Source organism: Pecten maximus, chromosome 11 (assembly GCF_902652985.1).
Source record: "Pecten maximus chromosome 11, xPecMax1.1, whole genome shotgun sequence".
In the NCBI taxonomy this organism is placed as follows: Eukaryota; Metazoa; Mollusca; class Bivalvia; order Pectinida; family Pectinidae; genus Pecten; species Pecten maximus.
The window spans coordinates 10,578,121-10,596,251 of NC_047025.1; the positions used below are offsets into that span (position 1 = coordinate 10,578,121).

The 18,131-nt window shown below is 35.2% G+C and overlaps 1 non-coding gene across 1 annotated transcript; it reads right to left on the bottom strand.

The window, feature by feature from the left end:
- Positions 1–3,089: 3,089 nt before the first annotated feature.
- Positions 3,090–3,170, bottom strand: Trnal-uag. The gene has a single exon. It is a non-coding gene; the product is annotated as a tRNA-Leu (tRNA).
- Between the last annotated feature and the right edge of the window lie 14,961 nt (positions 3,171–18,131).

Here is an 18,131-nt window from a genome sequence, read left to right on the forward strand (position 1 = left end):
GTTCGGGACTGGAATAGCATACCGAATGATACTGTCGAAGCACCATCCATAAACACCTTTTTTTTAAATCAAGGTTGAATACTTTTTTGAAAAGACTTGAAATCAAATTCAATCCCGATTGTTACAATTGAGAGCACGAATCAACATTGCAAGGTTTAATGGATAACAGATATAGAGTGGAAGTGTTCGCGAGTTAGAACAATGTATATATACCGACGTCAACGTTGTGTTTTTAACCATTGAGGCATTTTAACAGAGTAACCAAAATGAACTATGAATATTATGGATATACATGCGCAACATCTTCGAGTATGTATAGAATAAAGGTGGTCTAGAAGTTCATAACTTATACAGACCGAAGATCAGGTAAATCAGGTAAATCGGTGTTGTCAATATAAAATTGTAACAAAAACAAATGGTCCAAAATAGCACCTTGCTAGACACAATAAGGTAGCAGTGTACAGTAAAAATTCCAAATTCTGAAAAATATGGCACATGTTTTAGATATGTAAACATTAACCCACCCTTAAAATGGGTAGGTATGCGAGTTACCTCCCTTGATTCCTCTAATATGACAAGCCAGATAATAAACAAGTTTTAGATTGTTTTTATGCATTTTTGAGCAATAATGAATTCAAATGAAGCTTAATCAAGCATAATTAAGCACAATTTCCAAAAAATAACATTTTTCAGCCCTTATAAGGTAGCAGTGTACAGTAAAAATGCCAAATTCTGAAAAATATGGCACATGTTTTAGATATGTAAACATTGCCAGTTAACCTTACATATAACCTCGAATAAAGTATATATATTTGAAATCTGTACAACATTTGCAATTTTAATAGAGCTCTGAAGGATAAGTAAACTGATATTTTCTGTGATTTTTAGAGCTGTGAATACAGTGGTAACAGCTTAAAAAATTCTCAAAAATTGCAAAATATTATGAAATTTGACCCAAAATGGCACAATTCTCTACACAATTTTTTTTCTGAAACCTATTTAAAATTAAATATCTCTACCCCAAAGACAGAATTAATCTTGTTTGGACATATGTTGTAAATTAAGTTTTTCCGCTATCTTACCTTTTCTGTGGGCTGCCATTTTGCGCTGTAGGCAAAACTAAATTTCCTGTGTAAACACACGTTCGGAAAATCCCGATATTTAAAATCCGGAACCAATTTATTGATTTTTGTTTTAATAAATGTGAAGCCTGTATGTACTACTTCATACTGAATATACCAATTATAGTGTACATTTATTTTTTCATTTTTTATGCATATCATAATACAGGAGTTATTTGCTTAATAAAAAAATTGCCCATGGCCAGGCTGTCTTACTGTGGTGTGCTACCTAAGGGTAATTGGTAGGGGGAATTTAAGTATGCGACAATATTTGCCTGTTCAACATAAATGCGACGATTGGCAATGACTTCGCAACATGTTTTTTTTTTTTTTGGCAACTGATCAGCTCCTTTCCTTCCTGGGGGAACTATCAGTTTAGCAAGGTCGGCAGCTATCGGAAATCCTCTTTCAGCTTTGACTTTGACAAATGACTCAACAACATTATAGATGGCATTAAATACTTGTGGTTTGAGTCATGTGATGCCTTTGTAAAATATCATGTACCGCTAAAGAAGATTATGTCCTCGACATATTTTCTTGTGTAGAGAAGGTTTTTTTCTCTTGTTGTGATTTTTGATATATTTGTCTTTCTAAAAGAAATAACTTTGTTTAAGCTGCTGTTTAATTGCCTAATCTTTTCATGAACGACTCCAGGCTGAGAAGTTTGACCTTGAATTAGTATTTTCATCGTTGATGTCTTGTTTCAGTGGCTCGCTTGGTAGGATGTTTCTTCTAAGGAAACTCATCTGAACGATATCCATTCACAAAGTGCTTTGAGTATTTAGGTACTGTCTAAGTATTGCCAGTATAATTATCTTTTCTACTCAGAGCTGAAATCCATACCTGTCGTGTGTTTTCATCCTTTGCTGGCAATGAATAAGGTTTAAAGAGGTTCACAAACACACCGCTCAAACCCAAAGTTGATGTTTTGAATTGTACTGCTTTGACTTTTCCCATTGGTAACCATTGTATGTTTGTCAATACCTGAAGCTTGGACAAGGTCCCAACCAATTAGAAAATGAAACATAAATAACACAACATATAATCTAACTCAGAAAAGAACTCGGATACTTAATTATTATTAAGTATTTACCTTTCTATTTTGCTACAGCAAAATCCTATTCTACCAGCACCTGTGCTCGTGTCTTGTTTTGCATCATGCGAGACAATAATAAGAAATATAAAATTTGAATTATTTGTCATGTGCTTGCTTTGATAACTACATAATTAACTTTTTACGTAGTCAGTTGTAGTAATATACTTAAAATAAATGTGAACGAGTTATATCCATATTTAAAATATTAATTTGATAGAGTTCTGTTCATTTAAGCATTGAACGGTTTTCAGTTGGCATTCATAGTCAATATGAATGCCAACTGGACAGAGGCAAATTCCATGAAGCGCGCTCAACTGAAAGCCGTTCAATGCTTTTTTTTTTATTTGTCGTGCGATTTTATTTTTTGTTTTAAATTTTCAAATTCAAATTTCAGTTGGCAGTTCATAAGCTGGTGAACCCGCAACTGAATTGGTAGGGTTATATAGTGGCAGTGCCATACAATGGTAAATATATTTGCATCACCGTTAGAGGGACATACCTCGTTATATATTGCAGTGAGACTCCTTCATCCAGAGACGGCATTTGAAAATATATCTATGTGATACAATCTTTTCAACAAATTCTCCTTTTCTATTCTTTGAACGTAACCGTTGTTTTAGGGGATGTGATGAAAAGAGACATGCACAAAACATGGTCATTTTATTCAAAGAAATATAGAATATCCTGCTTGCAAAACATCAACTCTTGTATAATTAATATCATAGACGCTTTGTTATTACCAAAGTATCCTGTTAACAAACGTTGAGTTCATTTCCATACCGCATGTCGAAATGCCGAATGATTTATTTACGTTCGATATGTTTAGCGAATATCATTTCCAGAGGAAAAAATAAATATCAAAATAAATGTCTTGGCAGCGGTGGGATTCGAACCCACGCCTCAATGAGACTGGTGCCTAAAACCAGCGCCTTAGACCGCTCGGCCACGCTACCTCGATAATGTCGTATCACACAATTGTAGACTATGCTTGTTATGTTTTAATTATTTTTATTTATTTTATACCTGTGGATGTTTGTTTTACTGCTTGAGTCGGTTTTGATAGCTCATTAGAGGTAATGTTGACTAGTTATAATATATACCGACTATAAAGTTTGAATTGACTCTAATAACACTGTGGCAGCGACATGTGCAAATAAAAACTAATGCATATATGTCAGTTTGCATTCACTATTTGAATATATATATGTAGTGTGAATTTCTGGTTTGTGTTTTTTATTATTATTACTATATATACGATATATACTATGACACAAATAACGAAATACGAACCAAATACTACGTATTGATCAATATTTCCAAGCAGTCTGACATGTGACCATTAGTATTTAAATATACATATTTGCATAGTCTATTGCTACATAGTGTTGTTTTCACTTTTGGTAGTCTTTAGTGTATGTCATCAGTTGACTGTCATATCAACAGGAATCATGTTTCTTGCACAACGGTACAATTGTATCACCCCAAAAACATTAGTTATATCAACTCCACGACGGTACATGTTCAAATAATGGGTAAGGTATACCAATATATCATCCACATATAAAATATATTTCTCCCATCGGTGTACCCTTTGCGCCATTATTGTATCAAGGGCTTTGTGACCCGTTTATGTAACAATCGCATATATTCCAGTATATGGTCCCTTTCTATTATTACCTTAAATGTTCTAGTGTATGTGTATTTACATCATTACTGTATATTTTCCAGTTTGTGCCTCTATATCATGTCAGTATAAGTATATTTTAGTTTATACCATTGTGTACCGTAACTACCGCATATCATTATCGTATATATATCCCAGTGGGTGTACCCTATAATACTACCGTATATATTCCAGTGGCTATGCCCTGATACACACAGTATCGTAAAACATTTATATTCCCGTACATCATTACTGTATATATCACAGCTTTTTTGTCCTTTAGAAGTGTCAGGTTGTAGATTTGTGTCAAATTACCCAACTGTTGCCAATCTCGCCGCCTCCTCATATCCTATAGCTTACCGAATAATCAACTCTCTTTTTTGTGAAATAAAGAAAAGAAGGTAATAATCACACTTCTGTTACTCCGAGTAATAAGTTTCAGTTATACATATTTTGTCTTCCTCTGTATATACTATTTACCGACGTTTGCTAGACCCTGTACACAATTAAAAAAAATTGTTGAAGATCTATAAAGTCTCCTCTTAATACTAAACTGAAGTGCTATTTAAATAAGCCTTCCGCGTACAAAGACATCCTACAGACATTTGATATATTATTTACCCATGACAATAGCCCTTTACAGGCTAACTAGAAAAAATGTAACGTTAAATATTTATATGGATTGAGATTGGAGTCAGATATAAAGCCATAATTGTAAGCATAAAGAGTGTGAAAGTACACCGTCAGACAAACTGTTCCTCATTTAGGAGCACGCTGTCCCTACTTCGTCGATTTCGTAATTTTGGTAACAAAGCAAAAAAAAATCTCTAGACACATCAAAAAAAGTAGATTTACATTTCTCTACTTTGCATGCGTCATAGTTCATTACCTTACTAATAGGACGTTAAACAAAATAAACCAAACCAAACCAAACCTTACCCTAGAGTTGAAATAACACGGATTCTCAAACTGAAGATGTCATTGTCCTGACTTACCCTCAAGGTGTGGGATTAAGGTTGGATATGGTGCCGGAAACAGGGTGGGAGTGTATTATTCTATTGATATCAGCCATAGAGAATCGTCCGTCAATCTTGATTTCCCCCAAACTAAAAAGAGGTGTTTTGTCTTGAAGAATTAAAAATAGGAAATATAACATAATTTAAGACAGCCATTATTGTGATAAAAACTAAACTGATATGCATGCATTGTTGTAAAACAAAGCAATCTATTATGTGAACCATTGTTTCCCTTAATCAAAGAAATAGATAGGGATATTTGTCCGTCACTTTTATCGTTTAGATTGATGTCCATTCTAACATGTGCTTATATATGAGGAATAATAAATTTTAGCTGCACTGTACATAAAACATTCTTTAAAATTTCAGCATGTTTGTTTAAAGATAGCATGATAAATTTGCGACGGATATTTTGAAGTGTTAAAACAAATTGAAAACGGACCATATATTTCTTTTGTAATATAATCAAGATTTATTTCCAAATATGCCGTGTCAATATTTTTACATCAACATTTATTTCATTAATGATATATCGATCCAACTGAAGAGTTGAGTCACCATGCCATGATGTTATAGTTAAAATTATTTGAATTTTAACGTAACTATGGTACATAAGTGATATTATAATTTGTCTATACAATTAAAAATTAAATTCATAAGAGTCACGACACAGATGACTCGTTATTTCAAGCTATTTTGGAATGAACATATTTTTGACGGCATATACTATAGCATATATGCAACGAATATATCTTATTAAAGTGTACACGAATCTCCATTTCATATTGTATACAATGATAGCCGTACACAGAGCGAATAACGTATCCTGTTTATGAGTACCGTTTCCTGAGGTGTGACTCTAAACTGTAGCCTTACTAATTGGCACTGGAAGACGATAAACATCCACTCGGAATCTAAGGTAGGGTAGATCAAATTGTGTTGTTGCTTACTGTAGTCTGAGGCGTAATTTGTGTATATTTTTAAATAATAACCACCTAGATATTAACCACAAAACTTCAGTTTTGTCAGATATAGCAGTTGTAAGTATCATTCAGAAATATCAAAAACCAGTTCGATATATGTAGTGGTATGGATGGTTACAGATCAAATCGGATATTGATTGCTGTGTAGTAGTGTTTGTTCAATAATACCACTTTCACTAGTGAAAAATATCACTTTTATAGAATGAGTAATTATTTCACTGGTAAATATGTAATAAATACATATATCAAATACAGGTGTACACCACATTGTACCTGTACGTCATTATATATATTTACATATATCATATACTGGTGTACACCACATTGTACCTGTACGTCATTATATATATTTACATATATCATATACTGGTGTACACCACATTGTACCTGTACGTCATTATATATATTTACATATATCATATACAGGTGTAAACCACATTGTATCTGTACGTTATTATTTATATTTACATATATGATATACAGGTGTAAACCACATTGTACCTGTACGTCCTTATATATACACAGGTATCATATACAGGTGTACACTACATTGTATCTGTACGTCATTATATATATATACATATATCATATACTGGTGTACACCACATTGTACCTGTACGTCATTATATATATTTACATATATCATATACAGGTGTAAACCACATTGTACCTGTACGTCCTTATATATACACATGTACCATATACAGGTGTACACCACATTGTATCTGTACGTCATTATTTATATACATATATGATATACAGGTGAACACGACATTGTACCTGTACATCATTATATATACACAGGTATCATATACAGGTGTACACCACATTGTATCTGTACGTCATTATATATATACATATACAGGTATACACCACATTGTACCTGTACGTCATTATGTATATTTACATATATATACAGGTATACACAACATTGTACCTGTACGTCAATATATATATTTATACATGACCGTCGTGAGGGCAAGCTTGTTGAACCAAATGCATGCGAGCATAAAATCAAGGCAGAGACTGGATATAATTGAACTTGACCGTTTATTATATATAAACAATATATTTTCAAGGCTGACATACAACTTGATATAAAAGAAAAACATTTTATCCTAGCTGGGGATAAATATATCATATACCATATACAGGTGTATACCACATTGTACTTGTACATCAGTATAAAATCATCATATACAACTGCACAACGATAAGTCAATATACATCCACATGTATAATTTCCATGTGTACCGCATTGTATCCGAAAGTCATTTTAGATACAAGGGTATCGTATACAGGTTTAAAGCAGGGCCATAATTCCGAAGCAGCAGTACCTCCCAATTGTGTGGAAATGGAGAAAGCAAAATTATCAGCGACCTTAACAAATAACATAACATTACATGACATTTAGGTGATATTAGGCAACATAATATTTGGTCTAAAATTGACCTGAATAGCTGACCACTCAGCAATATTTAAGGGAGTGTTCCAAGTTTATACAAATAAATAGCATCTTTAAGTACAAGTAACGTTCATGATACAGTGAATTCAGTGATGCCTCGCTGATTTTCATTATGTTTTCAGCGACGGTATCAGCATACGGGTGAATATAATAATGTCATCTGGTAAATAGGTCTTTTGCCTAAAAACAAAACAAATAAAATTTTAAGCTGACAATTATTTAATGAATTTACATCATTTAACGTAGTGAAAATGACCATCTAGTTAAGCATTGAACTGTTACCAAATGGTAGTATACAGTTGATATGAATACAATTTGGGTGACAGATAAATAGAATGTCGCCCGTTAGGGCGACATGAAATATTTATCTGTCACCCAAATTGTATTCATATCGACTGTATACTACCATTTGGTAACAGTTCAATGCTTATATTTACATTCATAAAGATTTTTGATTTACTGTAGGTTATGACGCGTTTAAATTTGCCGCTTACCATATCACTGACGTCATCAAGTTCAAATACCGGAACAGCCGAAATTTTCAGAAGGAATAATATAGTCCCTGATGACGTTATTAATAGCAAGCACATAAGATCGTTTTTGTACAAATTTGGCTTTATTTTTTATTTCATATACGCTTGTAGGTATCATCAAATTGTTCACAATTGCATAATTTCTGATTGTTCAAAATCGAAACCGTTTTTTTCTGCGCAATGATATAAAGTTAACATTTAGAAGTGATGCGGCTTTGAACGGGAATTGCCCAGGACAGACTCGATTCCTCGGAAATACTTATGTTTCTATCGACTGGATTTACGTTATTTTAAGAAGAATACCAGCGTTTAGATTCTAAATGAAAGTCGTCTTGACAGTAGGGGAAAACGATTCCAAGGATATTTCGTTCGAAACAGATTCCAGTCTAACCGGTCAATTCAGTGTCACTAGGCTAACTTAGCAGTCGATTTTCAACTTCACAGGGGCTCGATTTTGTAAGGTAGGTCTTTGACATCAGTTAATAACCACAAAACTAAAATCCAGTAGGCCTACACATACACAACCGGAAACCATGTCGATACTCCCGATATTTATACAAGATTGATTTTATAAATTAAATACATTACTTTTATTGTTGTCGTATCTTGCATTTCTGAAAATTCGGAACGAGCCCCTGTGAGTGTGACGACATTGGCAATTTGATCATATTTCGTATAGATCAAGAATGGCACTTATAGTAATTTCGTATTGACTACATTTTCTAAATATAAAATTATACTCTCATAACTTGTGATGTTACTTATTTTTCGTTGTGGCTTCTGTAAATTAATGCTAGCATTCCAAAGCTCTCTAGGCCGAAAGTAACTGGCGGCCATTGTTTATCCTACAACACTTGGAGCTGTATTCCTACACTGTAACTTGTAGTATACAGTCTGATGAATACAATTTGGTTTACTAACGACATATAGACAAATGCAACACAGAATGTAAATATAATTTAATGAGATTGTTATTTGCTCATATTCGAAAACTGTAAATACACGTACATGTATTTAATTCACAATATAAGATTAATTTGTTTCAAATGTATTTAGACCAATTTAGATGAAAACGTAAGATAAAAAAAAAAAAAATGCTCTAAACCTTTTTAATTTACATTTTTTGGATATAAATAATTCCTTTGACGTTTGACCAATTAGATAAATTGTTTCAGAAGCCAATATCCATAAGAATTTAAGCGTGGCATGTAATCAACGAAGAATGATAGAAGAAACTTGGTTTGGTTTGGTTTATTTTGTTTATTTAAGGACGGCCTCCCGTGCTCGCGACATGCATGTGTGTGGTGAGTGCGTATGTGTGCTTTGGGAGGCTGCGGTATGTTCGTGTTAAGTCTCCTTGTGATAGGCCGGAACTTTTGCCGATTTATAGTGCTACCTCACTGGAGCATACTGCCGAAGATGCCCAGCAGCATACCCCACCCGGTCACATTATACTGACAACGGGCGAACCAGTCGTCCCACTCCAAATATGCTGAGCGCTAAGCAGGAGTAGCAACTACCATTTTTAAAGACTTTGGTATGTCTCGGCCAGGGGACAGAACCCAAAGCCTTCCTCACAGCAGCGAACGCTCAACTGAAGGCCAAAAGTGAGGCATTGTCAAGGGAGACATTAGGAAGAAGAAAGTTCCTAAGAAAGAAGAGAAAAGATAAGATCCCAAATTCAGTCGCCTCTTACGAGCATGCAACGGGGGCAGCAGGTACAATTCTTACGCCCTACCTGCAGGGCAGGATAGAAGAAACACAAATCAAATCCTTGGTTAAAAGCTTCGATGGTGTTTATTTCTCTTTCAGATATGTGTTAAGCATAGGAGAGAGAAGTGGAAATTTAGTCGAAATGGCGTCTGGTTCAGAAGGCAACACTTTGCCTAGAAGGGGTGAGTATTTGTTCTTAGTCATTTTTAGTAGGTTAAATTTCATCATAGTCACCAATATAACGCGCGCAGTATCACCTGCTAAAGGGAAGTTCGTATATATATATATATATTGTAGATTTCCAATGAAAAACTCAAGTGCTCCATTGCGGTAAATATCTTGAGAAAATGTTGACCTACTCTATGGCATTTGAAGTTTTCAACTGAAATCGCTTGATCATTACCTCATTTCTAGGTTCGTGATCAGAAAGAGAAATAAGATGTGTGTATATATTCTTCAAGTTATCATCTTCTTGATTTAGGATAGTTTCAATTTTCAGTACATCAGAATATAAATTGTTTATCCAAACTTTAGACGTAACGATAAAACCGGGTCAGTATTAGTATAAAGAGAAAAAATGGATCTGCCACAATTTACTGATGTTGATTAAGTTATTATTTACCCCCGAAAATGTCAAATGTCATCAAATCCTCGGAAAGTATCACATCTACTTTTCAATTTCCCTTTATATATTTCTGTCGTTTGAATATGGGCTGATTATATTTGTACTGAAATGCAGAGATATGCGCTTTTCTTAACTGATTAGCAGGTAATCGATGCTTAACAACTTTGTGTCATTTTTCGGTCCACAACAACTGTCTCAACAAAAAAGCAGAGACCAGGGCCATTGCAGCTGCTGGAATTAATCTCTGGAACTTTAACAACAGATGCTGGGAAATGGCACTAGCAATTATATTTTTGTTACCTGGAATATGATCAGCATTTCTCCCATACTTCACAGGGTTATCCGGCGGTTGCTAAGGGAAAGATCAATTGATCTTACACAGGGTGGGTAAAGACAGCCGGCACGCGCTATATGACGCTGCTCACAATAACGTAACGTCATCATTTTACGTTGAGTAACCAAGTCGTAAATGATGACGTCGTACATTTTGACGCACATTCCAAGGAGCATTGAAGACGGCCCGATGACAAACTTTCATAAAAACTTTTGGTTGCAAGTATGTGAGAAAAATAATCAATCATGGGTCTGTTCCGCGAACAAGGATATCTCAGCCCTCGTGTAAGAGTTTGGCTGGCCAGCACTCGGCAAGCCTCGTGCTGACTGGCCAAACTCTTACACTCGCGTTGAGATATCCCTGTCCACAGCACAGACCCATGATAGATTCTATTATTCTATATGAATAAATTAAGCTTCAAAATCAACAATACCATTGGGCAAATTAAGGACATCAGTATTTTTGATGTTGATACTAGGTTTTCTTATTAGTTATAGTAACTACTACGTCGTCTATCAGAATTAACACTTTTCTGTTTTGCAACATAATAACCCATAACGAAAAGGCTAGATATATTTTTTGGGAAAGAAATCCAAAATTGTTACATCAAGTAATATACCTTCATTTGCCCAGTGTTGGGTCCATATCCTTAAAAAATATGGCTAATCATCTACCACGAGACCCAACACACTGTCTGAAAACGTTTCAGTAAGGATTGTTATTATGCCAAAACTTAAGTTAAATATATATCTCTGCTTCCATTCGAGGAATCATTTAGAAGTATTTGTATTCAGAGTAGCGAAAAAGTATACAAAATAATATTATAAAGTAAATACTGACGTATTGAAGTTGTAAAACATTGATTTACTTCGAACGCGATTTTAGAAATTGTTTTTTGTTTTAGGATGATTAAAGTGGGTGTAAAAGAAATATACTACCTATATTAATTGGAAAGTGAAACTAACCATGAGAGAAGCAATTGTGGGACCGATTTAATATTGTTTATTTTACTGAAGTAATGAACTGAAGTTAATTAGTTGTCAATGTGATAAACGACGTGTCAGCCCTGCATGTTTATTTCCTGACGATGGATCCGACATCTGGGTATAGATTCTGGAAGTTAGATCATTGTATTTGTCCATTTTATCAATTATTTGGTTATCTACACTAAATTAGATTTCTTTTATGTTTCTTTTTAAACAGTATCCCGTAAAAGGAGCTCCCATATTGGCAATGCTTTTTGCAGCCTGTGTTGATTACACAGCGTTTTATAACGCTACTGCACTCCCCTCCCTTCGACGAGAAACAAAGGAACCAACAGTTTGATCGAGGTCCGTGTATACATTGTATTACCTATACACACAGGGAATGGTCCGTGTATATTACCTATACATACAGGGAATGGTCCGTGTATATTACCTATACATACAGGGAATGGTCCGTGTATATAACCTTGTGGTGGGCCGATTATCGATTATAATCGAAAATTAATCGAAATTACCAAAATACAGCGACAATCGATTGTTATATTCATAATCGATTAGTGAAATTTCCTTTGAAAATATCTCCGGTAAAAAGTGCGGCGTTTCCGGAATAAGTGCCCTGTGTTGGTTTCTGTGTTAGTCACTGTTCCGGTCACGAAAACGCTTGACGCACTCGCGTGTACATACAGTTATAAAGCGTCTTTTTAACCCGTACGCTTGAACAAAATGGAGGCACCCGAGGCGGCGGCACATGTAAATGAGGTAGAATTATTCAATCACCCAGGTGCGAATACCTCAATAGTTTGGAACTATTTTGGATTTGAAAAGGCAAAAGAGGGGCCTCCAAATAAATAGAACCTAATATAAAGGCGGCAGTTTGCCGCATTTGCCGGAAGTCGTATGCTAACAAAGGTAAGTCGTTTTTTTTCTCTCCCGTATGATGGCGTATCATGTGACTTGTGTCAGTTTCAATTTGAATTTCAACGTTTGCCGGTGATATTCATGCTAACGTAAACGAAACCAAAAGTTAAATACTAACTGGTCTGTTATGTTACAACAATGGCTTTAGTTTTGGATTACGGTAACATGTTTCAAATACTGGATTTCTGTACCAATTTATGAGAATATTATACAGATTGTGGATGGGAAATAATAAACAATAATAACAACAACAGCGTCTCGTATGACTTCTTTTATTTCTAATAATCTGGTATGTTAAATGGAAACTTTATGATCCAAAGTCACAAGCTAAAGCAAACCCTATCTCATTTTTGTTTAGAACTGTTCATTGTTTAACGTATGGGCATAAAATAAAGTATAGCTACACACATTTAAAATTACCAGATTTTAATTTTAATTTTCGCTTGAATGTCGACAAAGTTGATTTACTGAAATTTCAGTACTGCATCCAAGTAACTAATGTAATGAATTATTTTCAATTACTTTCAGGTAACACTACTAACATGATGGCCAACTTGAAAGCAGCCCACAACCAAATGGTTATTGATGCCAAAAGTGTAAAACCATTCAAGCTCACTCAACCCAAAATTGACCAATCTCTGAAGACATTCATGCCAGTTCTACCTACAGACAGAGTCAAGCAGCTGGATGAAAGTCTTCTGAAATTGCTTGTTGGAAAAGTGTTGCCCTTAAGTATGGTTGATAGTCTTTTCTTCAGAGATTTTCTACAAAACTTAGATCCTAGGTAAGTTAAAAAAAAGATGAGAACTTTAAACTTTGAATTGGCATTGCAGTCATGCTGACTTAATATTCAATTTTGCAGCTTTATTTAAAAGTAGGAAAATAAAAGTATGTTGGTGTTTTTTTTTTAGAAATATCTGTCTACATTACATATAAGGCAGGAATCATAAATAAAAAAGAGACATGACCAAAGAGGGAGATACTGTCAAGCTTGAGAAAACAAGTTCTCTTGAGCAATAAAATATTTTTTTAACTGATTCTTTGAAGAAAAGACATTAATTTTGCTTTTAATGTAATTTAAGGTACAGAATGCCATCAAGGAAATCAGTTACATCCATACTTCAGAAGAAAAAGGAGGAGATGACAGGGACGTTACTCGAGGAACTATCAAAGATAAGGGATGTAGCTATTACACACGACGGATGGACAAGCATTGCCACAGAGAGCTATCAAACAGTGACAGCTCATTTTATCACAGCTGAATGGGAATTAAAGTCAGCTGTTCTTGATCGTAAGAGGCGACTAAACTTGGGATCTTATCTTTTCTCTTCTTTCTGAACAACTTTCTTCTTCCTAATGTCTCCCTTGACAATGCCTCACTTTTGGCCTTTAGTTGAGCGTTCGGCCCTGTGAGGAAGGTTTTGGGTTCTGTCCCCTAGCCGAGACATACCAGAGTCTTTAAAAATGGTAGTTGCTACTCCTGCTTAGCGCTCAGCATACACGGAGTGGGACGACTGGTTCGTCCGTTGTCAGTATAATGTGACCGGGTGGGGTGTCCTTGTTATAATTTCTTATTTGGGGAACAGCGTAGAGCTCATAAAAACACATCACGTTTGACTTCGTCCATCTTGTTTATTCTCTTCCAATTACAAAAGCAATTGCCGGATTTCATATTCCGGATATAACAAAATATAGAATTAATACTGTAAGGGTTGCTTCCCTTTGATCACAAATCGAGCTAAAGTTCTGCTCTACCTGACCATACTTGACTATGACCACAACATCCGGGCCGCCAAATTTTGAAAACAATGGTCAGGAAGATCAGAACATGCTCAAAAGAAAGAAAAATATGACATATTACATTTACTACTTTTTAAACACTTTGGCAACAAATTATGACAATCTATTACAGATAAACCTATATTATTGCATATAACCATCAAGGAAAAAAAAAATTAACTAGAAATTTACAGAAAACAGTGGAACAGTCACAAATTCCCATTATTGACATGTGTATGTAGGAATGAGGAATTATAAGCATTAGCACAATTTCATGTAACATTTCTGTACCTTTATACATGTAGCAATGCAAGTGACTAGCCACATATGCAGTGAGCAATATAATATAAACTGACAAGTATGTTGTACATGTAGCTCTATAAAGCCAGCTAGGGTAAACCAGTAGAGATTTCACTCTTAAATATAAAATTATATGTTTCTGGTTTCAACATAACCCAAAGGTACAAGGCACATAACAAGTTCATCAATTATTAGTCTGAACCATTTGTTCAGGGGAGGTAACTTCAAAACATACCAATCAAGAGCACTATCATAATGATATAGAGAAACACCATTTTCTCCTAATTTGCATTATCAATAACACAGAACTGCTAAAATTGTTCAAGAAAAGAATCCTCGCATGTCTATCATCATAAACATTGGACCTGTAAATCCCTCAATGCTTAATAAGCATTAATTACCAAATTATGCATTCCATCAGCACCTAATAGAGATATATGCATTTCAACTTACAGATCAAATCAAATGACATAAAATTCTATAATTACAATATGAGTTGATATAAACACATTAAAATATTGATACTACAAAAATCAGGCTCAGTTTGAATTTCTGTAATATTAGAATGATGCTCATGAATAGCAGCCTTGTTTTTGGATTCAGACATGGTAACATGAGAACATTGCTTGTCACAAAATACTTCTGTTTTTGTATCCTTACATCTTTGTACATTATATGTATTGTCTAACAGAGATATCTTGGCTACATTGCTACCCCTTTGCAACAAAAATACAGAATTTGTTGGGTTAAATATCTTGACAGGGATTTTGATGTTCCAATGATACAGAAACCACAGCCTTAGCTACCAACAAACCTGCTTTGGAAACAAAATTACTGGTAGTACATAAACACTGTGTTCCAAACCCAAGTTTGTCTGGCACTTTGGCCCAAACAACAGTTTCACTATTTGGTAACAAGTCAATAGACTTTCTACACTTAGAATTGTAAGCTGAAGAGTGTACTTTGCTGTCAGAAAAATCTAATAAAAGTTTCCTTGACTTCATGAATTCTACACCCAGAATAAGTGGGTGTGATGCCTGGTCAATGACATAAATAGGTACTGACTGTATGCCCTTATTGACACCTATCTTGAGCTTTACTACACAATGACCTACTAAAGATACTCTGCTGTTATTAGCAAGGGTAAGATTATCACTCTGTGATGTGTCAATGACAGATTTCGTGTGACTAGGCAACCTATCATACAAGTATTTTGACATAAGATTTATGGAACTACCAGTATCTAGCAGTGATGACACTTTAAAGGTACCTATCAAAACTGGCATGAAAATAAAATTTGTATCTTTGTGATCAACATGAGCAAATTCATAATTCACATCAACATCAGTCATTTCTGTAGAATCAGGTTCACTGTCTGCTGCCGGTGTTGTATACGGACGCGTATCATCACAAACCCCAGTCGCTCGCGTCATTCGACGGGGAAATTCTAGTTTAATTTGTTCTTACATGCGCGAGCCGAGTGACCTGTTTGATCACAAAGCTGACAACAAGTGTCGGAAAGTTTTTCACCATTGCCATTCCAATTACACACAGATTTCAATGTCCAATCCCACTGCAATTGTAACATGTGCGCTGTGTCCGAACTGGGTTCTGGTCAACATTCCTGCCTCTAGACTGACGTGTATGTTGTTCTGATACCTGTGTAGATAGTTTGTTAATACTGTTGACTACTTCCGATAATTTGGCCTCAATATTGTCTATACGTGTGGGAGATGTGGTCTTGACGGAGGCAACATTGCATGCCATGTCTCTAGTTGCTAGGGGAGGGGGAGGAAAACTATGACCTGATTGCCCCAAAAAGTCAATCGCATCAGTATCCCGATATCCTGCTGAATCTCCAATCAACGCACTTTGGACTGCTTCCTCACAGGTAGATGGGCGTCCAGCTTGAACAAAACAACGCAGTCGAGGAGGTAACCCCTCAATAAACTGCAGGAGGATGTCTTGTGGTGATTTGTGCAATCTCCTTCCCTTCTGTTGCACGTTGCCATAGTAGTCTTCGATAACCATCCCTGGGTATAATTTTACCGACTGAAATGCCTTGTTTTCTGCATATCTAAAAGCACTGTTTTGATTTGAAATGTACTTTTCACCAAAAGCAGACCTTAAGCATGTCCACGTACACCTGTCGACATCTCTGTCTAAGGTTTGGTACCAGGTATACGCTGGACCACACAGGTACAGCGAAAATGCCGCCATTTTCTTGTCATCGTCGACCACCCCTTGTAATTGCATTAATGCACAAAAATCGTTCATAAAACGTTCACCATCCTCCCCTTGATAGCCATTGAATTTCCTGATATTTATCTTTGGCATCATAGTAGTGATTTGTGGATGAGACATGATTGGAGATGGTGGTAAAAAGTATGGTTTTCCTTTAAGGCCGTCCTTAAATGATCTTAGCTGTTAATAGGACGTTAAACTAAATAAACCAAACCAAACCAAACCAAATTAACTCGACATAATTACATTATAACTATACATAATATAATAACGTAATATATCAACCAGCCATCATAGCATGTCAACTCAATGTCATTACGTATTAAGTTAACAATGTATAAACTCAACTTAACAGTTGATACTTTAAACATAAGACAGGCGTAATGTAACATAAATAGTACAACTCCTGAAATGCTACGCGTTAAGCAGGGGGTGAAACTGTCATATTTTAAAGACTGGTATGTCTAGACAAAAACTGAATAAGCAATAACGTAACCGGATGTAACATATCTTCCACTGTCAATATATATAAATATAGAAATCACCGGGACATGCTGGATGATTCTCTCTCCTTACAGTACAGGTCTTGACACCACAAACAATATTAATCAAATTGTTTTGGTTTTTTTAATATTGAAATATTATTTGACTTGTCTCAATTATTATTTGCAGGACTACAACAAACAAATAGCAGACATAAACAGGAGCATCACGAAATTTCCAGAACTGTCGAGTCTCCATTTCGTGCGATTCTGTACAGTCGATAACAGCCTCGGCAATGATGACAAAGAGCTAGAAATATTGCGAGACTTCATCACAGAAGCAGCGGAGCACCAGGATCAGTGGGAAATAGAGCTTCCTACTACGTGGTTAAAGTTTGAATTGAACTTATTGGAGGCAAGAGAAAAGGGAACAAAGATACTGGCACTGGCGGAGGTGATAGAAATGAACGAAACATCTCTGGTCCCATTGGAGGATGAGGATGAGATCAAGCTTGCTCTTGAGTGAGTATATCTACAATTATGAAACATGGGTTGATATAAGCACTTTACTAACGATCACTCAATCTTCATTACTGTTGACTGTCAGAAGGTGATTTCTTTTCATATTTTTACAATTTCTTTGGTTCTTTTTCTTAACGTCTTGTGTAACACGGGCTTTGCTAAAAATAGCTTTTTCATATCTAGATTATTCTAGATGGTTTCGCATCATAATTTAGAAACATATTGTTATGATGTTGATGCAAAATAATCCCTATCATCTTAGAAGAGTTTGAATATCTGCAACATCCCACAACTCATTACGGGTTGTTGAACATGTCGATAAACTTTTTATCAACATAACAGCATGAAAAT